The sequence below is a fragment of the Macaca thibetana genome, chromosome 7 (assembly GCF_024542745.1).
Source record: "Macaca thibetana thibetana isolate TM-01 chromosome 7, ASM2454274v1, whole genome shotgun sequence".
NCBI classification, from domain to species: Eukaryota; Metazoa; Chordata; class Mammalia; order Primates; family Cercopithecidae; genus Macaca; species Macaca thibetana.
Genome location: NC_065584.1, coordinates 138,045,219 through 138,070,397, shown reverse-complemented (window position 1 = coordinate 138,070,397; position 25,179 = coordinate 138,045,219). Strand labels below are relative to the sequence as shown.

The window sequence follows — 25,179 nt, the reverse complement described above, 5'->3', positions numbered from 1 at the left end:
CGGGGGCAGGACCGGGGCGGGGCCGGCCGGGGCTGACCGGGGCGGGGGCGGGGCCGGGACCGGTAACCCCAGGGGCGAGACCCGCCAGCTGCCGGTCCGCAGCCCAGGCCTCCGCTGCTCCGCCGCCCCTCGGCTCAGGTAAGGCAGGCACCCCCAGAGCTCAGGTCGGGCTGCCGGGTCCCAGGCTGGGGGTCTTCGTTTGCCCCTGGCTGGTGCAGCGGCGCGCCTTCCCGCCCTCAGAGCCCGGCGCAGGAGGGGACGGCCCGCGCTTGGATACAGCTGGGTGGAGAAAAAGGGTGGGCGTGCGCAGCGCTGTCTCTAACCCCTTCCTTTTGCTCAAAGTTCTTGCACTTGGAAATTGGAAAAGTCCCTCTTCAAACTCTTTTCCAGATGTGGCATCAGGAGTGAACCAAGCCGCTCATCTCGCAGTATCCCTACCTGTGCTCCTGGGAGGAGTCTACCCCAGATACGTTTAGGGACCTGCCTTTCACTGTTAGGATGATTTCTTGGAACTCGGGAATCGATTGAATTAATTTTATTTATTTATTTATTTTGTAAAACTTTAATTTTAGGTCGAATTAATTTTAAAGCTGAGTTCAGGGGCAGGGAAAACGACCGGGTGGGCCTAAGCCTGCTGGGGTGTGACTGCTTGGGGCTGTGGGGACGGAGGCTGGCAAAACTTTCCTTGCTCTGCCACTTGGGCAGAGTCCGCAGTAAAGACTGCGGGGACAAGACTTTCGCCACTTGTAAGGTTGGATGAGAGGCAGGAAGATAAAGGGGGGACTGTCTGTGCTGACAGAATCTGGAAAACGTGATGCACTGGGAATACTTCCTTTGGGAACAGGTGCTTCCTTATACCATCTTCCTCACTTATTAAAGCTTTTTTGTATCCATTTCAATACAGTTAACGATGTTCTGTTAAACAAAACGTAGGTGTATGGTACATCTGTCTTTGCACCTCCCCCCACAGCCCCCCTCCCCCCCGGTTTTGTGCTAAGTGAGTTCAAGGTCAACGATTGGAGACTAGGTCACCTGTTGGGGATCTTTTTACCTGAAGTGTTTTCCTCCAGCCCTTCCCATTGTCACCTGCCAAAGAGCCATTCTTTTCTTCCCTGTTTAGCTCTCACCACTTACAAACCAGTGAAAAGGAAAGCGACCACTTCTGTCATGCAAGTACTTGTGGTTAAGTTGGTCTTGTGCAGCTTTTTTGTAAACATCACTTGTTCCTTTGTATTTTTTTTTATTCCTTCAGTATTAAAATGTGCCAATAGAGTCTTCTGTAAAGAATGCAAAAGACTGTAGGAGAAAGGGGAACTGCCATTGAAGGTGTCTAGTAAAGTGATTATTTTTGTAACCAAAAAATTAATATTCTATATTGCGTTCCAATGCTTTCACTTCTTTTGGAAAAGATATTTTAAAATTATAAGTATTTTGTCAAGAAAATATTAACTAGGCTGGGCGCTGTGGCTCATGCCTGTAATTCAAACACTGTGGGAGGCCACGGAGGGTGGATCGCTTGAGCTCAGGAGTTCCAGACCAGCCTTTACAGCATAGCGAAACTTCATCTCTACAAAAATCAGCTGGGTGTGGTGCTGTGCATCCGTCTACTACATAATCCCAGCTACTAGGGAGCCTGGGGGAGTAGGATGGCTTGAGCCTGAGAGGTCGAGGTTGCAGTGAGCGATGATTGCGTGCTTCACTGCAGTCCAGCCTGGGTGAGGGAGAAAGACCGTGTGGAGAGAGGGAGAAGGGGGAAGGGGAGTGGGGAGGGGAAGGAGGGGAAGGGAGGGGAGGGGCTCTTAAGTTTCTCCCTGTGTGTAAAATCTTCCATTAACTGTCTCTACCCAATGAACTGAATGCTTTAGAAATCTGATGTTCTAGTTTACACATGCCTCCTGGAATAGAAGAGTGCATTTGACTTGTGAAATAACTTAAAGGAACCTTGAAAGTAATGGTATCAGTAATATTTTAAGATTTCAAGTTTGTTGCATTCAGATACCTTTGTAGTTTGACAATGCATGTACTCGAAATTGCTGTTATTTAATAATAATAATGTTGCTCACAATAGGGGGCGTCCTTTATGAATAATTCTTTTAATTTTTGTTGTTGTTGTTGTTGAGATGGAGTCTCACTCTGTCTCCCAAGTAGGAATGCAGTGGTGCTGTCTCAGCTCACTGCAACCTCCGGCCCCCGGACTCAAGCGATTCTCCTGCCTCAGCCTCTCCAATAGCTGAAGTTACAGGTGCCTGCCACCATGCCTGGCTAATTTTTGTATTTTTAGTAGAGATGGTGTTTTACCATGTTGACCAGGCTGGTCTCGAACTCCTGATCTCAAGTGATCCACCTGCCTCGGCCTCCCAAAGTGTTAGGATTACAGGCATCAGCCACCGTGCCCGGCCCTTTAGGAATAATTCTATCAGTATATCATAAAAGGCACCTTTCTGGAGGCCTTTTCTATATGTATGGTTATTTTTTCCCAGTTGTTAAGCTTTGTAGATTCAGTTCTTCTGTAGGCTGAATTGGAAGCAGACAGCTGTGGTGGAGACCTGGACTAAAAGTAGCTATCTGTGCACTGAGGTCTAGCCCCAGGTCAGCTTTGAAGTCCTTGCAAGTCCTCCTCCTAATTAACTTTGGGAACCCAGGAGTTTCTTAATTTACATGTGTCATGTTTATCTTCAAAATGAGAGAGTTATCTTTAGTCTAAAAAGACATTTGGGCCCCTTTGAACTTTCCTAAAAAATGCAAATTTTCATTTACAGAGCTAGATATCATTGCTCTAGGGGATCACTGATTCTAGAATTTGCTCTCATTTCCAGAGGGTATCCTCACATGCTGACCACCACCTTTGCCCCACCTAACCAGTATAGTGCAGTGATTAAGAATGTGAGTTTTTCCATAGACTGATGGATCTGTTTGTTTCCTAGCTCTGACCTTAGGCAAGTTACTTATGTTTTCCAAGACTCATTTTCTTCATGTTTAGAATAGTGATAATAATGCATGTTGATATTATGAGGACCGCATGAAGCAATGCCTGTAATGTAAGCAGCACAGTATCTACAACTTAACATATAGTCAGTAAATGGTAGCAACTGTTTGCTTTGACACTGACTTTTCCTTTCTTTTTTTTTTTTTTTTTTTTTAACAAATTTGAAATTTAACTGGGAGAAATGTAAAGCCCTACACAATAAGTGTTTAAAACAATAAGCAAGTACAGGATGAGGGAGATGTAATTTACTGAACCAATCAACTTTTTGGTTAATTGACATTAGGTTGCTTGTGAGTGGGCAGTGAGTTGTGAAGGCCCCTGTATTAGTCGTTTCTCATACTGCTCTAAGACTGGGTAATTTACAAAGAAAAGAGGTTTAACTGACTCACATTTCCACATGGCTGGGGACCCCTCAGGAACCTTACAATCATGGCAGAAAGCACCTCTTTAAAGGGGGGCAGGAGACAGAATGAGTGCCGAGCAAAGGGGGAAGCCCCTCCCTTATGAAACCATCAGATCTGGCGAGAAGTTACTATCACGAGAACAGCATGGAGGAAACCATCCCATGATTCAATTACCTCCCACTGGGTCCCTCCCACCACATGTGGGGATTATGGGAACTACAGTTCAAGATGCGATTTGGGTGGGGATGAAGCCAAACCATATTAGCCCTGAAAGCTCATATGATTTTAGATCGCTTTAGTATAAATGAGAATGCATATCTATAGCCAAGGATATTTTTTTTCCATCTGTCTTTTGCTCTTTGTGTATACTTCAGAGTTCCTCTCAAGATGAACATTTACAAACTGACTTGTCTGGGACAAGAAGGAGGAGCAAAGAGAGGCGTCTATTGAAGCCATACCATATTCATGCATAACGAATACGTTAAGTCTCTGGCTCCCCTTTCCACATTTTTTATGTATTGTTATATGTAAAGCTCGCTGCCAGCAGAGTGCAAAAGAGAAGAAGGGACCCCCCCCCCCACCCTGGCCTCCTGCCCTCTAAGCATACATTCATGGAATAGTTCAGGTAACGGGAATAAGTAGAGCAGAGTAATAAGTGCCCTGATAAAAGTAGCAAAGGGGAGGCTGGGAGTTGAGGAGTGCTAAACATCCACCAGGGCAAGCTCAAAGCAGTGAAAATTTAGTTCTAGTTTTGAAATTTCCAGTTTTGTGGACGTTTGCCAGGTGTAAGTACTGAGTAAAAGCACTTCAGGTCAAGGCAGAAGTTTGTGTGAAGGTATTCTGGGGAGAGAGAACATGACAACTGCAAATCATGGCAGACTGTCCCCTTGTGTCCCATCTTTTACTGACTATGGGACCTTAGCAAATTGACCTCTGAGCTATAGTTTCCTCATGTGTAAAATGGGGATCTTATTATTATTTTACATTATTAGGTAGTGATTTAATCTTCAAGCCTAGCCTATAAGAGTATCTAGCTCACAACACAGTTGGAAGACTTAGTTGTATATAAAACACTAATCTACCTGGTGCAACCAAAGTTGTGCCTTCCATCCCTCTCATTCTCTTGTTTAGAGACAGGGAAACACTACTCTAAATCTAGATGGGATTTAAGCCTTTCATGCATATTACAAAAGCAGGCCAAGAAACGTTTTAACTGTTCTGGTTGTTTAGAATGAAATATGAGATTATATGCTTCCACCACCACTAACCTTCTTTTCCAACCACCATAAACTTTCTTTTTACTAAGGCTATGTTGTTAGCCTATGTTTTGGGGCCAGGCTCTGTGAAAGGAGTTCCTCCGTCTTTGAGTTGTTCTCTTGCTGGATAAGTCCACATTCTTACATTTACATGGTAAGATCTGTGGCCATTTTTTTGGGCCGTGTTTCCTGCTCCAGTCATTGCTTCAGTTTGAGCTATTGAACTGACTCTTAGAAAACATTTTGGTGTGGAGGGTATAGTAAAAACTGATTCATTAGTTTGGGGCCCTAACATGCAAACTGAACATTTTGGAAGGAATTGGTTATAGAATTTTACACTTCTGTGATTTTCCTTTAGTATTGTTAGCTTTTAAAATCCATCTATATTTGGAAGAACTTGCCTTGAAATTCCAACTTGATCATGCATGAGTTTTTCCTCTTGCAAAGATTGTGCCAATTTGCTGAACAATTAAATACTTAGAGTTTTCTCCTTTAGGTCATTTTCTCTACATGGAATACAAAGAGAAGACCTTATGCAGTTTTTTTGCAATGCCCTCAAAAATGGAAAAATTCTACATTCCATGTAGGCAGTAGTAGACAGTAAGAGAATTTAATTACTTTAGGCTTTGGTTATTTGAGGTTAGGGTGCCTGGGTAGGCCTGTTGGCTATGGAAGGCCCAGATCAGGCCAGGGATTGGTTCTTCCTAGATCATGAAGACCTATCATGAGTAAGAGCTTTCTGTGGGAATTGTTCTTTTTGGTCATTCATTCATTCAGTATATTTTGCTTCAATTCATTAATTAATTTGAATATTTCATTGATCGTGTTATACATGCGGATGGGAATGCCGAGATAGATTCAAGTCTCCGAGATAGATTCAAGTTCCTTAGACTCTAATTTGAATAAGAATTACTTTGGAGAACTAGTTTAAATTTAAATTCTTGCACTTTATCCCTTAAAAGCTCGGATTCATTTCATCCAGTGCGGGGCCTAGGAATCTGCATTTTAATAAGCCTCACAGGTGATTCTGATGCTGCTGGGAGCTTTCTTCTTTTTTTAACCAATTTTTTTCCCAGCATCAGTGTACACATTTACACAGACTTTTTGGAGAACAGTGTAATCTCTCTGTCTAGGGCTTGTTATATCTGGTCAAATATCTAGACAAATCTAAACTCTGGTTCACTCTCTGCTTTTAACCAAGTCAGTGTACCTTTAGGTTGCTTCATTAATTTATAAAATAGGGACTTGAACTAGATGTCTGTAAATTTCCATGCTGTTCCTTACTTTGATGCTTTTCTTTGTTTTAAATTAAAAAGTATGCTTTGAACAGTCACAAATTAAAGCCATTCTTTCAATAAATGCACTGTTGAGTGATATCTACCCAAAGTCCTGTGAAATCCATATTCTTCTTAGGGTATCAGTACCCCTACTTTCTTTGTTACCACTTTCTTATGTTAAGAGGAGTCATGAATTTTAGAATGGGGAAGTGAGAAGGTATGGTTGATAGAGACTACCTTTTCTATTAGAGACTGAGCTATGCCTCCCACTTTATTAGACAGCATATGTAAATTACCAGCTGAATATTTCAGTAATTGGACTTCCTTGGAGAAACTCTTCTTGATCTCCTCCCAGCAGGGTTAAGTGCAGCCTCTGCTGCACTCTCTACCTGCTTTGTGGGAACCAGGCCTACCCTTTCTCTCCCTGCAGTAATGGAGGCCCCATGATCTGTCAGCATCATGGGACAGGAAGGGGGGCCTTCATCTCATTCTCAAGAGGAGAACAGAGTCAAGAACACAGTAGGTCCTTCATAAATCTGTGTTAAATGAATTAACTGCCACTTCCCAAACCACTGTTAAGACAAAATTGCTTTATTTTCTGTAATGCATTGCATAGTTTTCTCCTCTTTCTTAAATGTGCAAAACCCTGTGCTAATTCTATATGCCCGTTTTTGAGACTCTATATGCCTGCTTTTGAGAAATACAATGCATTTAGCTGTAATTATTATTTAAAATTGAAAATAAAAAGAATTTGTAATAGCATCATCAATTTTCGGTTAAGGGAAATAACGAATGTGATCCCTACTAGCCCGTTATGTCACATAGGCACACTGATAATTATTTCTCCTCTTCTTGAGGAACTGGAATATAAGCATTTAAAGTATCTTCTTTATATGCATTTTGATTTCCTATTGAACAAAAAAAATATAAACAGGAAGGACTTCATTCTTTTTTCCAGTGAGATCACAGAGATAAACCAAGTTAGAGCAACTCTCTTGAATAGCTAATAGCTGTCGCCTGGGGAAGGAGAAAATTATTTTCTGCCTTCCATGTTGATGTATATAGAACATGTGTTCTGAGTAGCTGCTATTTTCACTGCCTCTTTTTCCAGTCGAGGTGCAACATAAACTATTTTAATTAATATTGTGTCACCAAAAGGGGTTGAAATAGCCAATTGAATTCTGCCAAGGTAGAGTCTTTTGATGAAAACATATCTTTATTGATTGTGGATGAAGAAAATCATTCTTAAAATGAAATCCAGAGAAAAATCATATCCCTCAGAGAAAATTTCTGAGTGGCAGGCTAAGATTAACATCATAAAATTGAATTTGTGCTGCAAGCCTTTGATGCAATCAGCAGCTGGGAGATGCTGTTGCCCTTGCTGTGCTCTCTCTGATTGGGGTGAATTATTGTGTGGAATGAAATAAGTGTTTCTTGTGTCCCTCCTCCAAGAAATACAAACAAGGTATTACCAGGTAGTTTCTTGTGAGTTAAAATGGGTTGGATCGATTCCAGGCCTCTCAGGCTCTTCTACAACTATGAACTATAGGTGTTGGATATTTATTTATGCCTTAGGGACAGAATTTCTTTATATCATTGGACAGTGACATCTTTGGTCAGTAGAAATCAAGCAGAGAAGAGGGATCCCCTTTGCCAGGGTTTCTTTTTTTTCTTAGAATAAGCAGAGGCCAGGATGTTTTAGAAAGTGCTGTAGTGCCACATATTGCCTGGTTTTTATTGGCCTGTAGGTTCAGGCAAGCCCTTTCCTGTGTCCCTCTGCTACCTCTTATGTCATAAACTGCATTGAAATCACCCCAATGTGGAAATCTCACATTGTGTATTATGAATCATTTTCCATGACACTAGTATTACAATGAGCTTTGTAGTGTTTTTGTATTAAGTTCTGATGCTTCGAAAACACTCTGGCCCATGCATACACTTCCACATATATAATGAATAGGTTTTATAGATTAAGACTCTTAGACTAAAGAGTGATTGTGGATGCCATGTCACTCTTAGACTAAAGAGTTATTTGGCATCCTAACCACCCTTGTGGGTGAATTTAAGTTGTGTTTGTTTTGTTTTGTTTCATTTTCTTTAAAGAAATAGGTGGACTGGCTTGTCTGTATGGAAGTGTAAACAGATGATGAAGTCATCATTATGAACTCTTATTTTCAAGGCCTTTAAGAAGTGGGATGGGCTTTGAGGTCATACAAATCTAGGGATGTAATCCTAGCCGGGGGATTTAGATTTACCAAGTCTTCTTTTCCTAATAACAGTAATGGTAGGTGTGTAGATTACTTGAGAAAATGCATGGGAAAGCCACCAGCACAAGGTCTACAACACAGTTGGCATTCAGTAAACACTTGTTGAATTGAGCATATAACCCTGTGCCTTAACACTGAGGAAAAGAAGCAAGGACAGTGAAGACAGAAGGTGGGATGTGTTTAGGAAGAAGGGAAGTAGGAAGAGCCAGGACTAGAGAAAATTTTGAATAGTAAAGTGGTGAGATAGGGACTATGAAACAGAGGTGGGGCTTGCCTTGGCTCATGACAGAAAATCCACAAAGATGTTCACAAGGGCTACAAAGGCTACGGTTCCTTCAGATTATGAGCCTCAAATTCTGTACTTCCTCTACCACTTTTTCCAGACCACCTTGGGATTCTGCATTCATAGCCTTGCTGATGAAAGTCTGTTTTGGCCTAGCTTCTGCTAGAATCCTTTAGTGCAGAAGATGAGTTTAAAGTCTTCCCTGGCAGGTGTTCCTGGCTGGTAGGACAGAGTCAGAAAACACCAGAATTGTGGGCATTAGGGAGGCTTCTCCAAATAGGCCTTGTCCATATAGGCCTATATTCCTGCCTATGGGAGTGCCTGCCATTTGCTTATTCTGGGAGGAAAAAAGGATTGTTATAATTACAGTGGACTGACTTCCAGTGTCAACTTGTGCTGAAACTGAAAGAAGGGAAGTAGATGTCAGGGCCAAGGAAGAAGATAACTAGTCCTTGGAAGAACACAGGATTTTTCCACGAGAAGCCAAAGTGTAAGGGATGACCCGTTGACAGCCATGGGAGTGAAACTTGCTTTGCTGTTGTGCCTTGGAAATGCTTCTACCAACCTCCTTTACGCTGGTTCTTTACTTACTTAGGATTTGACTTATAGGTTGTGAATTCCTAGAGGGCAGGAACTTGTGTTTTTTCGTCTTTCATTTAGTAGGGCTTTACTAGATACTAATTATCGAATTAATAAATGAATACATTCTTTTCTTAAGGAGCCGATAATGTAGATGGAAAGGAGATTTATTACACAGAGAGGTAAAGAATAGATTTTGATATATGACCAACTGTGTGATTCATACTGAAATTTAAATATATGTTTCAGGAGTTGGTACATGTGTTACTGGGATCTACATTCTGACTCAAAAGAAACAAAGTCTGTCAAATGCTGTATTACTTTTCTAGGAATGTATAACAAAGTACCACACACTGGGTGACTTACACAACAGAAATGTAGTCTCACAGTTCTGGAGGCTGGAGGTCTGAAATCACAGTGTCAGCAGGGTTGGTTCCTTCTGAGGCAGAGACGAAGATTCTGTCCCATGTCTCACTTAGCTTCCAGTGGTTTGCTGTCAATCTTTGGTGTTCCTTGGCCTGTAGAAGTCACCCCAACCTCTGCCTTCACCTTTACCTGACTTTCTCTGTGTGTGTGTCTGTCTGCACATTTCCTTGTTTTATATGACAACCAGTCAGACTGGATTAGGAGTTCACCCCAATCCAGTATTACCTCATCCTCAATTAATTATATCCACAATGAACCCCTGTCCAAATAAGGTCATACTCGGAGGTACTCCGAGTTAGGGCTTCAACATATAAATTTTGGATAGGCTCAATTCAACTCATATTAGATGAGAATGTGGTAGATTTTTGAAAAAAAATCAAAAATTTTTTAAAATTTAAATTATTTTACTTTGCCAATTTGATACTTTTGAAGTTTTATCTTTATCTTTCCTACTTAATTCACTTCATAGATGGGATCTACTGTAAGTTATGAATGATAGAATGAAGAATTATAAGTGACAAGAATTTCATTTATCTTAATATTGTTTACTTAGCAGGATTTATGTACAGATTTTGAGATTTTAAAAGCCTTCTGATAATAGAGTAATATTTATTGAATGCTTACTAATTAATTAATGGTTTTCAAGGATTATTTACTCACATCAACTGTATTAGATTGATATTATTTATCCTCATTTTATTGATAAAAATCCAACACAGAGTTGTAAAGTAACCTTCCCAAGGACATAGATTGGTAGAGTTGGCATTTGAATCCAGGCTCACTGACTGGAGGGCCTGACCCACTGGTACATGCTGTCTCCTTACTCATTACAACCAGGTGCAATAGATGGTTGATCCCCTTCCATGACCAAATAAGCTCATTGGGTCACAAAACCAGCAAATGTATAAGATTTGTGATTTAAACTTAGGCGTTACAGGCATATCTTGGAGATATCATGGGTTCTATTGTAGGTTTGATTCCAAGCCTCTCTAATAAAGTGATTATTGCAGTAAAGCAAGTCACACAATTTATTTTGGATTCCCAGTGCATCTCAAAGCCTATTAAGTATGCAATAATATAATATCTAAAGTAATAATGTGCATATTGTGATTAGAAATACCTTATTGCTAAAAAGTACAAAAGATCATCTGAGCCTTCTGCAAATTGTACTTTTTGCTGGAGGAGGGTCTTGCCTCCATGTTGATGGCTGCTAATTGATTAGGGTGGTGGTTTGCTGGAGTTTGGGGGTGGTTCTGGCAATTTCTTAAAATATGACGATAATGAAGTTTGCTGCATTAATTGACTCTTCCTTTCATGAAAGCTGTTTTTTTTTTTTTTTTTTTTTTTTTAAGGAGTCTCACTGTGTTGCCCAGGCTGGTCTCAAACTCCTGGCCTCAGGAGATCCTCATACCTCAGCCTCTTGAGTAGCTGGGATTACAGGCATATGTCACTGTGCTCAGACCTTTTGTGAAGGATTGCTCTGTAGCATGTGATGCTGTCTGATAGCATTTTACCCACAGTAGAACTTTTTCCAAAATTGGAGTCAATACTTTTAAACCCTGCTACTTTACCAGCTAAGTCTGTGTAATATTCTGAATGTTTTGTTTTCATTTCAACTATGCTCATAGCATCTTCACCAGGAGTAGATTCCATCTCAAGAAACCACTTTCTTTGCTCATTCATAAGAAGCAGCTTCTCATCCATTTACATTTTATCAAGACCTAGTAGCAATTCAGTCCCTCTTCAGACTCTACTTTTAATTCTAGTTCTCTTGCTATTTCTACCACGTCTGCAGTTACTTCCTCCACTGGAATTTTGAATCTCTCCAAGTCATCTATGAGGGTTGGAATCAAGTTCTTCTCAACTCCTGTTAATGTTAATATTTTGACCTCCTGCTGTGAATCACAAATGTTCTCAAGGCATCTAAAGTGGTGAATTCTTTCCAGAAAGTTTTCAATTGACTTTGTCCAGGCATATCGGAGGAATCTCTACCTATGGCAGTGGTAGCCTCACAAATTGTATAGCTTAAATAATAAGACTCGAAAGTCAAAATTACTCTTTGATCCATGGGCTGTGGAATGGATATTATGTTAGCGAGCATGAAAACAGCATTAATCTCTTGTGCATCTCAGAGCTCTTGGTTGACTTGGTGCGTTGTCAATGAACAGTAATGTTTTGAAAGGATTTTTTTTTTTTTCCTGAGCAGTGGATCTCAACAATGAGCATAAAATACTCTGTAAACTATTCTGTAAATACATGTTTTGTCATCCAGACTTTCTGGTTCCATATACAGAGCACAGGCATTATTTTTAAGGGCCCTAGAATTGTTAGAATGATAAATGAGCATTGGCCTCAACTTAAAGTCACTAGCTGCATTAGCCCCTAACAAGAGAGTCAACTTGTCCATTGAAGCTTTGAAGCCAGGCGTTGACTTCTCCATTCTAGTTAGCAAAGTCCTAGATGGCATCTTCTGCCAATAAAAAGGCATTTCATCTACATTGAAAATCTGTTGTTTAGTGTAGCTACCTTCATTAATTATCTGAGCTTGGATCTTCTAGATCACTTTCTGTAGCTTCTCCATCAGGACTTGCTGCTTCATCTTGCACTTTCATGTTATGGAGAAGGCTTCTTTCCTTCAATCTCATGAACTCAGCTAGCTTCCAGCTTTTCCACTGCAGCTTCTTCACTTCTTTTAGCCTTCGTAAAATTGAAGAGAGTTAGAGTGCTGCTCTGGATTAGTGTTTGACTTAAGGGAATGTTGTGGCTGGTTTGATCATCTTTCCTGATCATTAAAACTTTCTCCATATCAGCAATTGTTTTGGTCTCTGATCATTCATGTATTCACTGTAGTAGCACTTTCAGTTTCCATCAAGAACTTTTCCTTTGCATTCACAATTTAGCTAATGGGCTGGTGCAAAAGGCCTAGCTTTAGACCTGTCTTGACTTTCAACATGTCTTCCTCACTAAGCGTAATCATTTCTGACTTTGATTTAAAGTGAGAAAAGTGCAACTCTTCCTTTCACTTGAACACTTAGAGGCCGTTACAGAATTATTAATTGACCTAATTTTAATAGTGTTTTGTTTCAGGGAACAGAGAAGACTGAGGAGAGAGAGAGAGATAGGGGAATGGCCAGTTGGTGGAACAGTCAGAACAAAAGTTTAATTTACCAATTAAGTTTATCATCTTATATGGGTATAATTTGTGGCACCCCAAAACAATTACAGTGGTGATATTTATGATCACAGACCACCACAACAGATATAATAAAAATGACAAAGTTTGAAATATTATGAGAATTACCAAAATGTGACGCAGAGACATGAAGTGAGCACATGCTGTTGGAAAAAATGGCGCCTATAGATTTGCTTGAGGCAGGGTGGCCACAAACCTTGAATTTGTAAAAAACACACAATTATCTGAGAAGTATAATAAAACGAAGTTTTATTCCCTCCCCTGGGGGAAATCCTTCCCAATTTTGACTTCAAGCTCTAATTGTGTTCCCTCCCTGGACACTCTTGCATGTACATTAACACAGCACCTATCACACTGTGGGATGACTTAGGGCAGGCCTGCCTCCTTAGACACCAGTAAACTCCTTGAGGTTTGTGACTTTCTTTGTCTCTCTTGTCCACATCCCTAGAATCCTTGCACAGTCTCTGACATGTAGCAGATAATGAATATTTTTAAACTAAATATATGTAAACAAAGGCAAAGGGACCAAAGAAGAGAAATCAGTTGAAGTCAAAATAAATAAGTATTAATAAAGGAAGTAATTGAGTTGACAGAAGATGAAATCTGGAATAAAGGTAAAAGTGTTATCAGAAGAGACTAGTATGAATATCTCAGAAGAAAATAATCTTAAAAATAAGATAAAGTGATGGAATGTTGAAGTAATGAGGAAGCTCATGTGTGAGAGACTTGATTTTCTTGGTTAATTGAAAGAAAGGATCATCAACTAAGACTGCTGGGATATGAGGAATTACCTGTTAGGGTGGAGTTTTGAAAGGTAGAGGAAAGGATTTGACTATGACAGAGGATGAAAGCCAAGTTTCCCAATGTGATTTTATTTAAATACCAAGTATTTATGTTAATAGATAAGTATTTCTTTTAATGTGTGTTTTGAAAAATATAACCTGTACATTAAACCTCACGATTTTATGGACACTTATGATTAAGATGATTCCAAAAAAAATATACTTATGTAGCTTAATTTCTTCTTACCTAAGTTTAATTAATACATAAGGCAAGTTAATTTAAAGAGAGATATTAGGCAAACAGTTTTCCAGATTGTTTTTGGATATGGGAAAGAAAAACATGACTCAAGACCAGAAATAGGTTTGCAGAATTTATACACACACAAAACAATTGTTTTGTCTAGTAGCATGAATACTTAGTTAAAATTAATCAAAAGATGACTCCCTGGTAGATACTTTGAGGACAGGGATGGTGTTTTTCTGTTCTTTGTGTTCTCTGCAGCCCAACTCACCACGTGGCTATATTTAGTTCTCAATACATATTTGTTGAATTTAATTAAGAATGGTCTAGGACAATGGTATTTTTTGTTTTTGTTAGCCACATCTAAGTAAAAAAGAAATGACTTTCACTGTAAATAGAGGGTTAAATGTGGTGTAAGCTAAATACATATCCCCTTCTTAAAGCCTGAACTTTGAGCTTTAGACAAGGGGATTGTAGTTTCTTGAGTTTGTTTGTTCACTAATTGAATATAAATAAAATGAAGTTACCACCCAGAAAGAATTGAATTGTTCTCTCATATTTCTCTTACCACATCTAATGCTCATCTCCTTGACAATGACTAGAAGTAGACACACTTGGCCTTTCTTTGAATGTGTCAGCTCTGTTGCACTACAGCTTATTGAGAGAGGAGGTGAAGTCTGAAGGTAATACTCTGTGAAAATCTTCAACTCACAAGTCTGGAAGAGCTGTGAACTGTGATGGAAACCTCATCCATGTAGTGAAAGAGATGTGATTTCTTGGCTGTTTTGCTTTATACATATTCCAGGTCATGAGTGTTTGGAATTCAGAGATTAATTTGCACATCTGTTTAATTCCTCCTTTGATCTGTGGGCTGTTTCAGCTTTGACTTTACCTGCTAAGGTATTCTCTATCTAAAACACGTTATTTTCTAGAGTTCACTAAGTAGCAGTTAATTACTCAGTGACAACATTTTTGTAGGAGCTTAGCGTTGATGTTGGTTAGGAGTTAATTCTGAAATAGTCATGTTCTAGTGGGTTGACCAGACAGAATGTTATGTGTTATTTAAATATGCCTTGGACACTCTTTGACCTCGTGGAATTTTTTTTTTTTTTTTTTACCTTTTCTAAGGAGTGATCTAATTACAATCTGTTGATAAAATAATAACTTCGGCTTCAGGGGCATTTTCAAATAGATTTTGGGTGGACAGGGCTTCTGCTGAGACCCATGCCAGCTTGGACTGGCATGTTCTCATGGACTGAAGTCAGGCTCTATGGATTGCAGAGCCTGCTTGCTTCATAGTCTGCTGTGGTTAAAGTAGATCTCATTCTGGCCTACCTGAACACCCAGTTACTTTCTCCGGCTTTCTTCAGTTTCCTTGAGTTCCTTTTTCCTTCATAAAGCTCAACTTTGCCCTCTCCCAAGCTGTTTCCACTTACTAGCTAGCTGTGTGACACTGGCCAAACCATCTTACTCTTCTCTCCAATCTATTCATTTGTTTTATCAAGCTTATTAGGGTAAATTTATAATGCATTTAATAAACTGCCTACTTTTAAAGTGCACAATTCCAAATTGAGTGTACAATTTTCACACCAAAGCTCTTTTTATCTCCACCTAAACTCAAAATTTAAAAGCAAAACTCCCTCCTGGGCTAAAGAAGACCAAGGTATGTTTTCTGGAAAAAAAAAATCTTTACGTAATTCATCTTTGTCCCTCACAGTGCCTATGAGTTTTGAAGAAAGTAGGTGGGATTCTTCTCCACTTAAGAGATGGAATTCACAGAGGTCACATAACTGTAATCTCGGCAGATCCGAGATTCAAACCCAGGCCGATTTTATCTCAAAGCTCATCTTATTCACTGCTCTACTATATTTACTTTCCTCTTAGTGTTTATTCTGGTTAGGATGTTATTGTTAAAATGCATGCATTGTAACCAGGGACTTTATCCTTGTGTTTCTAGTGGGCTGTCCTCAGTCCAGGGGTTTGAGATTTGTCTGTGTTTGTGAGGTTGGTAAAACAGACTCAGTGTCTGGGTGTGTCCCTGAAGACAGCTATTTATGACAAGGGTAAACAATTCCAGTGTCCAGTAGACACCACCCACAAAACCACATTTGCATCATACTCATTATTCTGCTACCCTCAGACAAGTCAGAAAGATAAACACAAATTGTTACGGGGAAGAAGATGAAGGTGGGCTGGAGGACGGGAGCTGTGATGGCGTGTTGTTGTTCCTTATTCTTGCCAGGTATTGTATTTATGGAGAGAGGATCAGGAAGTGTCAGTTTAGCTTTTAAAGGCTACGAAGGCCATGTTGGAGCCTGGATGAATAAGAGGTTTATTACTCTTGTTTTGTTTGACTTTTCTTTTTTTTTAAGAACAACCGAAATATCAAAGGAATTTCACATTGCAAATCCCTAAGAATTTCTGATGGTCAAGACAGGGGCATCTTTGCAATCATGTGCAAGGAGCAAGTTCCAGATGGGCTGTTGGTAGACCTGGTTCAATTTCTGTCTCAGCCACTCATTTCTTTGGTTACTGTGGCCAACTAACCAACTTCTCTGGGCCTTCATTTACTCATCTATAGAAGGAAGGAACAGTAATTGTGATTTACAAGGCTCCCTTTTGTCTTCAGCTTAGAGATACCAGAGACCCTATTATGCCTACAGGTCCCAGTTATATTTGAATTTCAGATGAACAGTACATATTTTCTTCTAAGCATGTCTCATACAATAAATAATATTTTTAGTGTGACCATGTCCCAAATATTACATAGTATATGCTATACAAAAATTATTTGTTGTTCATCTGAAATTCAAATTTTACTAGGCATTTTGTATCTTTATTTGCTAAATCTGGCAACCCTAATTTTGCTTGAAGTCATTGATCATCGTAGAGTTTAGAAGTAATAATAACAAATTGTGTATTTTCATAGCCAAATATTCCAGCATATAGCCACTGTATTTTCAAGAAAAGAAATTGTAGTGTCTTTACTGTAAAAGTAAAGGAAGGAAATCTCACACTCTCAAAGGTATTTCTAGAAAGTGATAGTCATAATTTCTGTCCACAGTACAAAATTATAGCGATTCATTGCCTCATCCAGTCAATTCATTCCATATGCTGAGTGCTGATTATGAACAAGGAATAGTGATAAAAGCTATCTACACAGAGTCACCTATACTCCCATCAGTTCTCCAAGGTAGTTATTTTTTTTTCCATTTTATAGATAAGAAAACTGAGGCTCAAAGAATATTTCAAGTTTCTAAGGTGTGGGAAAGGAAGGCAAAAATTTATCTGACTCATTCTATTAACATTTTCTTGCCTTTTTTCTTTACAATAAAGTATACTTTGAATTAAAATAATACAAATAGTGGTATGCTGGATACAACCCAATGAGGAACCCAGAGTCAGAAACCTTGTATTTCTGTGTATTTTGTTAGAACACGAAGAGAGGAACTAGGGTGGTTACGTTCCCCAGAATATACTTCTCCCAGAGCAACACTATGCTGTGATCCTAGGAAGGTCACACCACCTTTCCTCCACTTCCTCATCAGCAAAATAAGAGTTCAGCATTACATTCTTCATGTCTCTTCCAATTTCTAGTGAACTCTTGCTTCAGTCTCCAGGTCAAACACATCATATAAGAAATATTTACTGAATGTCACCTATGTGGTAGGCAGCGTGCCAGGGACTAGGGATCAAACAGTGAAAAGACATACCCACCTTTTTCCAGCTGTAATTTACAGTTTTGCAAAGTGTCCCCACAGTGGTGATTTGGGAGGCCCTACGGTTTAGGAGGTGACTGGGAAGTTAACGTTGCTAGAGTAGGTAGCCTATTTCTATTTCTATTTTAAAATATATGATTTAAAGAAATTTTCACGTTAAAACAGAACAGTTTGGGAGCTGGCAGGTCATCCTGTGAGTGTGCAGCAGTCAGTGGCTATCAGCAGGACTCCATCACCAGGAGGTTTATTTCTTAAATGTGGATAGGGTTTTGTGAACTCTATAATGGTTTGAACCCTCTATGACTTTAAATTATTTATATTTCTAGGCAAGTTTTACTTAATTCAATGCTTCCCATCCTTCCTCATATCAAAGCATAAACATAGAAAATGATTATTTTTGTATACACCAGGTGGAAAGTTTCAGTTCCTCTCACCGCTATAAACTCTTCATAGCTCATTATGTACCATGGCATGCTGGTGGGAGGCCCTGATTTAGTTAATTTATATTGCAATAGAGTGTTGGTTATAGAAAGGAGCACAGGGTACTCTGTTATTAAAATCTTGTGTCAATGAGAATGAAAACAGAAACGTTACTGTAGATTTACTACAAGAAGGTATTCCTTTGATCTGAAGAGAAGATTCATTTGATAAAGATTTTTTATGGGGAATATCAAGCTATCACTAGTATTTTAAAAATCAGTATTAAAACCGGAAATCCTAATGATTTGGAACATTGGATATGGCTTTTTCTAGAAAGTAAAAATATTCACGAACTTCCTGTATTTTGAATGACTAAAAATCATTTGCAAGTAACAATTTGTAACATCTCTTATTTAGAAACAAATGTGGAAATTATAAACATGAACGGTTTTACTTTATTAACTATAAAAGGTAGGAAGTCCCAAAATATATCACAAATGCTGTTTTGGTCTTATTTGATATATACCTAAATTTCAATCTATATTAAATATGTAATACTAAAATAACATGTTTAAATTTAGTATTATGCTTTTATTTCGTAGTTATGTATAAATTGCAATGATCTATATATATATAATTAAACTCTATAAAATCAGCTTTATAACACTTTCATAGTTATTACACCTAAAATAAATTTTTTCTTAAAATTATTTTTTTCATTATGCCACCAAGATATGACAAAATTATATACATATATAATGTGAAAATGGTAGGATATATATAAATGCAACTACATAACTAGCAAGTAATTCATTACATTGTTTTTTTACCTACTGGCTGTGAGCTTCCTGAAGTCCATTCATCCTTTCATCTTGAGAATCCAGTGTGGTATCTGAGTAGGCTGCAGTCAAGAATTTGTGTAGGAATTATTTGAGAGTTACTTAAGAGAAGTTTTGTGTCTGTATGTTTGGTTGTTTATATAATTATTTCCATAGCTTTATTGATTATATGATGAAATATTCATTACATTGCTTATTTGTTACAAAATGCAATATCAAAATGTACTTAGTACTAAGATGTACTAAGTAATATCTATTAGTATTTACCAAGTATTTACGTACAAAATGTAATGTACTACAATGTTGTAGTTTGTCCTGTGACTAGAGATCCCCATGAGAGAAATTCATTTGACCTCTATACTATAGGCTCTAACTTTATCCCTATCTGTGGCTATGATGCTTACTTTTTTTGCTTAGCCAAAAGGCCAAGAAGTAATGCTGTGTTTCTTTCTCAGTGTTCACTCATTTTTCTCCAGAGGAAGTATTTATTTTGAATTGCCTTTAAATAGACCAGATTTAAAAATTATCCTACAAAATTCTACCAGCTTGCTTTAGACACCCAGATATTATTGAGGTACTCAAATTTAGTATACAATAATTATAAATTGAGGGCTATGACAGAGGTTTGTAATCCCTTTCCAAAGACTTCTTTAAAACTTGTCTAGACATATCATTATTTGAAACACAACAGGTGTACTTCTGTCAGGAACGTAACTTTCTCCTCCACACCACAGAGATTCTAATGTAGAGAATTTTTAATAAAATGGTTTTTTTCCTTTGAGGTTTATTTTCACTTAGAAATTTCGAGGGAATTATTAGGGATATCAGAAGACATGGATTTACTTTCTATCCTATTGATAGCAAGGCACTACGTTTCTGGGGTGACTTTTTAAATTTTACTGCGAAAAAATTAAGAGTCTGGAAAGAGTGAATTCTGATATGTGCAAGCTTTTAATCAGTTCTTTCTCCTTACTGTACAGTTCATTTGGTCTTTCTCAGAATCTCAGAATTAGAGATGATCTTAAGAATTATCTAGATCAGGCCAGGTGCGGTGGCTCACGCCTGTAATCCCAGCACTTTGGGAGGCCAAGGCTGGCAGATCACTTGAGGTCAGGAGTTTGAGACCAGGCTGGCCAACATGGTGAAACCCCATCTGTACTAAAAATACAAAAGTTAGCCAGGTGGTGGCAAGTGCCTGTAGTCACAGCTACTCGGGATTCTGAGGCAGGAGAATCGCTTGAACCCAGGAGGCAGAGTTTGCAGTGAGCAGAGATAGTGCCATTGCACTCCGGCCTGGGTGACAGAACAAGACATTTTCTGAAAAAAAAAAAAAAAAAAAAAAAAAAATCTGGATCACATTTCTCATCATCAGCTTTCTTATAAGTGAGGGGGGGATTACATTAATGATCCAAGGCCACTTGCTCTAAATCCTATGGGAGTTTATGAGTAAAATATGCAAGGTAATATGATGATAGAATAGTGAAATGTAGGCAGCTCAGGTGATAGTAACCTAATTTTACTAATTACTCTATTTACAATGTGGTAATAAAGGTTATAAGTGGCAAAAGCAGCCCTGGAAGTACGTCTCTGAATTTCAGGTATGTTGCACTACACGTAGCAATCTGGATTGTTCAAGATGAATTCTAGTTGTGATTTGATTTCTTGTGGCTTTGGCCTTGGTCCATTTTGTTTTCTAATTTGGTTGTGTTAGGAATCCTGTGGCTATAAAGGTTTTCAACCTGTGAAATGCTTTGATTTACTTTCTCCTCCCTCAACTCCAAATTCCTTGTATTTTAACAGGTATGTAAACATTTGCAAATATTGGAATGGGGGATGTTTTATCCTACGTAAGTCTTTAGAACTATATTGAATGTTTTCATTCCTTCATTAATTCAGCACATAGTTACTGAGTGTCAGCTTTTGCTGAAACTGCTCTGGACCCTGCGATTATAGCAATGGACAAATGAGACAGAAGTCTCTGCCCTCAGAAAATTTACGATCTACTGAAAGTGAAGTTGAAGTGAGTTTAATTTGAATAAGAATAAAGCAAAAGTGTCATGGTGAAAAAGTTGGACATGTGGATTATCCAGAAGGAGGAGAGCCAAAATGAAAATGAGAGTAGTAAGTTATAAATATTACTCTCTCCTCTACATTGTGTGCATGACCTCATTTCATTCTCACAACAACCCTGTAAGGTATCTATCATTATTATTTTCATATTATAGATGAGGAAACTGAGGCTCAGAGGGACACAGTGGCTCAAATTTAAGTCTAGCCTGATTAACGTTTACACGCTTAATCCACTCCCTCTCTTTTGGTATACAGAGCTTAAAAATAATGAAAAGAGGAATTTATTCAACCAATATTTATTTTGTCCCTATCTTCAAAGCACTGTTCTTCAGGCATTGTAGGGAATAGATCAGTGATTAAGAAATGATTCCCATATTTCAGAAGGAATGTAGAAGTAAGAAGCATCAAAATCGGTTGAATCAATTTTTTCAGTAGAAAAGAATATTTTGTACTATGGGATACGCACTATGCTATGTAAGGAATGATCTCTATCCTTGGGGGAAGTGTATCATTTCACTGAGGGAGACATCAATGCAGAGCAGATAATTTTCAGGGAGATACAAAACCAGAATACAGGTGGCCAGTTATTCTGTAGACAGTGTTGCAAAGATTCAAATAAGAGAAGCTAATTTCCCAGAGCAATAGGAATATAAATACTGCACCTCAAGAGTTATTTATCCCTTAGTGTAGTGTTAATCATTACAGATATATTAATTCCCGGCAAATGTTCCTCGGAATTTCTTTCTCCTACTGTTCTACTCAGCAGGCTAGATGAATTTCTTTGGCTAGTTTCCTAGGTAAAGTTTAAAAAAGACACAAGTCCTTGGACAAGAGCCAAAGTGCACATTGACCATAAAAAATGCCCAGTTTCCTTTGGAGCAATATGACCCAGGAGCTTTCCCTTGTGTACCACTTTTTAATTCTTGGCTAAGCACACATTAGCCAAGCCAAGAGTGAAGGTCAAATGATTTTTGTATGGTGATTTTCATAGTCTCGATACTAAAAGCTGTGGTGAAAAGAGCAATACAAAGTCAGGAGCAGTATTTCTTGGAGCAGAATGTTAAAACACGCCCATGTGTGTCCTTCTCACTACCTGCTTTGCAATCTTCACTTGTATCCCATTTATCTGGTATTCATGAGAGTGAGCTTTTCCCCAAAGGTGAATTTTCCTTGTCAATGAAACTTACTATCTATTTAACTCTTGTCTTAGAAATAGTTAAAACTGCTAGTTTCTACTTCCCCCACTTCTTATAATAGAGTATATTGGACATCTCAGCATCTTTTATTCAGACAGGTGGTGCCATCAGAGGCAGTAATTGTCCCGGGCTAGAGGACTGCGGAGCCCTCAGGAGTGATACAGATTTAGAACAATTTGCTCTTACACTAAGGGGTCCAGGACTGCCAGATTCTGTGGCTTTAATGGCAGGTTTTCTGGACTTTTTGATCTCCTTTCTCCTTGCTGATTCACTCTTTTTTGTGCTTACATCAGTTGAAAATCATTATGTTCCTACTTTCTTTACTTCATTCTCCTTCTGTCTCTCATCTGTTGATTTTAATATAAATGAGCTGTTAAATGAGCTGTCATTTTACTTAGGAGAATTTGTGTAGGTTTGCCCTATGTGCTTTCATATATAAGAATGTATCTGTTAATTCCCCAAGATTACACCTAATATGAAATTTTTGCTGAAGTAAATGTGTATGTGCATAATTTTGCATATTTTATTCCATTTTAATGGTTACAGGTATTTGTGTTTCTATTTCATGTTCACTCAGATTTAGTAATCTATGTTTTCTGGCTGGGTACAGCGGCTCATGCCTGTAATCCCAGCACTTTGGGAGGCGTGGAGGGCAGATCACCTGAGGTCAGGAGTTCAAGACCAGCTTCTTCAACAAGGTGAAACACCGTCACTACTAAAAATAAAAAATTAGCTGGGCATGGTGGTGGGTGCCTGTAATCCCACTACTAGGGAGGCTGAGGCAGGGGCAGCGGCAGGAGAATTTCTTAAACCCAGGAGTGGAGGTTGCAGTGAGCCTAGATCACGCCATTGCACTTCAGCCTAGGTGACAAGAATGAGACTCCATCTCAAAAAAAAAAAAGGTTTGTGATGTATATTTTCTATAAGAATTATTTCACTTACTTTTCCGAATTTTTAACATCAAGTTAATAATATTCTCATTTAAGATATTTGAGTTATACTCATTTTCGCTGTATATTATTTTTGATGTTTTTAGGGCCTTCCTTATCAAACTTGCCATAGATTTCCTCATGTTATTTCTCTTTTCAATCTGAGTTTGATTTGTAGATTATTTCTTTTCTGTTGTTGTTTTCATAGTGATGTATGGTTTTGTCTACCTTGTTTCCTTTTGCATTCTTTGTATTTACCCTGCTCTTCTTCTATATAAGATTTTAGTTTGGATGTTATTTACTTATTAATTTGCTGTCTTTTTTCTTAGTAATGTATGTATGTATGTGTTTAAGGCTGTAATTTTTTTAATACAAAACCTACATTTGGCAAGTTGTATTATACAAAGTTTTCATACTCTTGAGTCTTAACTACATCAGATTTATATTATGTTTTCTTGGTAGCCCAGGGATCATTTAGAATATTTTTTTTAGTTTCCAAACATTCAGATAGGGAATATTTCAAACTTTTGTGTTACGTGTATGTTGCAGGAGTGGGAAAGGAAGCAATTTCAGATTTTTATTGATTGTGGTTAGATAATGTTTCCTAAATGGTATTAATCCTTTTAGATGTTTTGAGACCTGTTTTGTGGTCCAGAAGGGTCACGGTTTTATAAATGTTGTATGCATGGTTTCATTGAAACGTATTTTTATTTAATTCGTAGGTGCAGGAATCCATACATTTTCATGATGTTACTAATACAAATTATGTGGTTCAAGTATTTAATATCCTTAATTTTTTTTGTCTGCTTGATCTATTTATTACTGATTGAGACATGTAAAATCTCTCTCTGTCATAATTTATCAACTTTTCTTCGTAATTATGCAATATTGTATTTTACGTATTTTGAGACTCTGCTGTTGAGTATCTAGAGACTGTTATCCTTTTCTGGTGAATGACTTATTTAATCACTATATAGTGATCACCCCCCCCCCCAACAGTGGTTTTGCTTTAAAGCCCATTTTGTCCAATATTACATCAGTTTTGTTTTATTACCATTTGCCTGGTACATTTGTATTCACCTGTTTATTTTCAACCTTTCTGTGTTAATATTTTAGGAATCTTTTGTAAGTAAGATATAGTGGGACATATTCTAATTGAGAATTTTTGTCTTTTAACTAGTAAGTTTAATCCATGTATTCATTCATTCTGTTGCTAGCATTATTGATTTTGATGCTCAAATTGTCCATGGTTTGGCCGGTGGGAGCTCCTTCAAGCAGACTTCTGCGTTCCTTTGGTATATCCTCACTCTTTGAGCACTACCTTGTTTTAACAGCAATTTAGTCCAGTATCATCTTGTGTTTCCCTGCTCCAGGCCTGGCATCAACCAGTTTCCCAATAAAACCTGATTCCTTTTTAGTGGAGAATAGTATTTAGAGATGCTACGTAAGCTCATTGCTATTGGAGTGTTGCTTCTCCCAGGACTCCAGCCAACAGAGATGGCAAGTCTGCGTGTGTGTGTGTGTGTGTTTTACATCTACCTTTATTTTACACCAATTCCTCTAATTCGACTCCAGTATCATAGGGATCATTCAAGTGTTTTCCTTTCCATATTTCTAACTTTTTTTTCTAACGGTAAGAAATCTGGTTCTTGTTATAAATGAGCAATATAGTAATTATTTGATCAGTCTGTTATGTAACCAATTTCCTGTAAATGTGCTGCCCTGTCCCCTGTGTGGATGCCCTCCTCATCATTTTACGGCTTTAACACTCCTTATGGACCTGTCAACTGCCTAATGTGTGAATATCCTGCTTACCCCTGTATTCCTTTACTATGTCTGATTACACTTTCAGGCAATAACCTTTCTGATCCTACCAGTGTTCTCAGGATGCTGAACATCACCCAGTGTGCTTGCATGCCTTCCTATCCTCCTTGGGCTTCAACACTTTGTGCCAGACCATGACTGTAAATGGATGTCCTCTTTACCCTGCCCAGGCTCTGGCTCCTCACAGCAGGGCCACTTCCTTCACTGTCCTCACCCCTGTTAGACTCATGACAATCCTTGTTGATGAACCTCATTATGTGAGCTCGTTTCTCACTTGTTCCTGCTCCAATACCCAGTGCCATACAGCCCTGTATACATTATTCCTCTTCACCCTGCTTAGGGGCTGCAACTCACATGCGGTTGCCCCTCACATGCGGCTGCCCCCACATTTGGACACCTCATTCACCATCCCTGGGCTCTGACTCCACTGTCTTCCTATCCTGACACCCTCCTCATACTATTTGAACTCCAACACTCCACTCTTGCTC

General features: G+C 38.5%; 1 protein-coding gene across 4 annotated transcripts in view; it reads left to right on the top strand.

Annotated features, from left to right (window-relative positions):
- Window positions 1–79: 79 nt before the first annotated feature.
- WDR72 (WD repeat domain 72) overlaps window positions 80–25,179 on the top strand; it is a 233,094-nt gene continuing 207,994 nt past the window's right edge. For all 4 annotated transcript variants that reach the window (XR_007727439.1, XM_050797920.1, XM_050797919.1 and 1 more), the window contains exon 1: window positions 80–138. The gene's annotated coding sequence lies outside the window, so the exon portion shown is untranslated. The remainder of the gene's footprint in view (window positions 139–25,179) is intronic.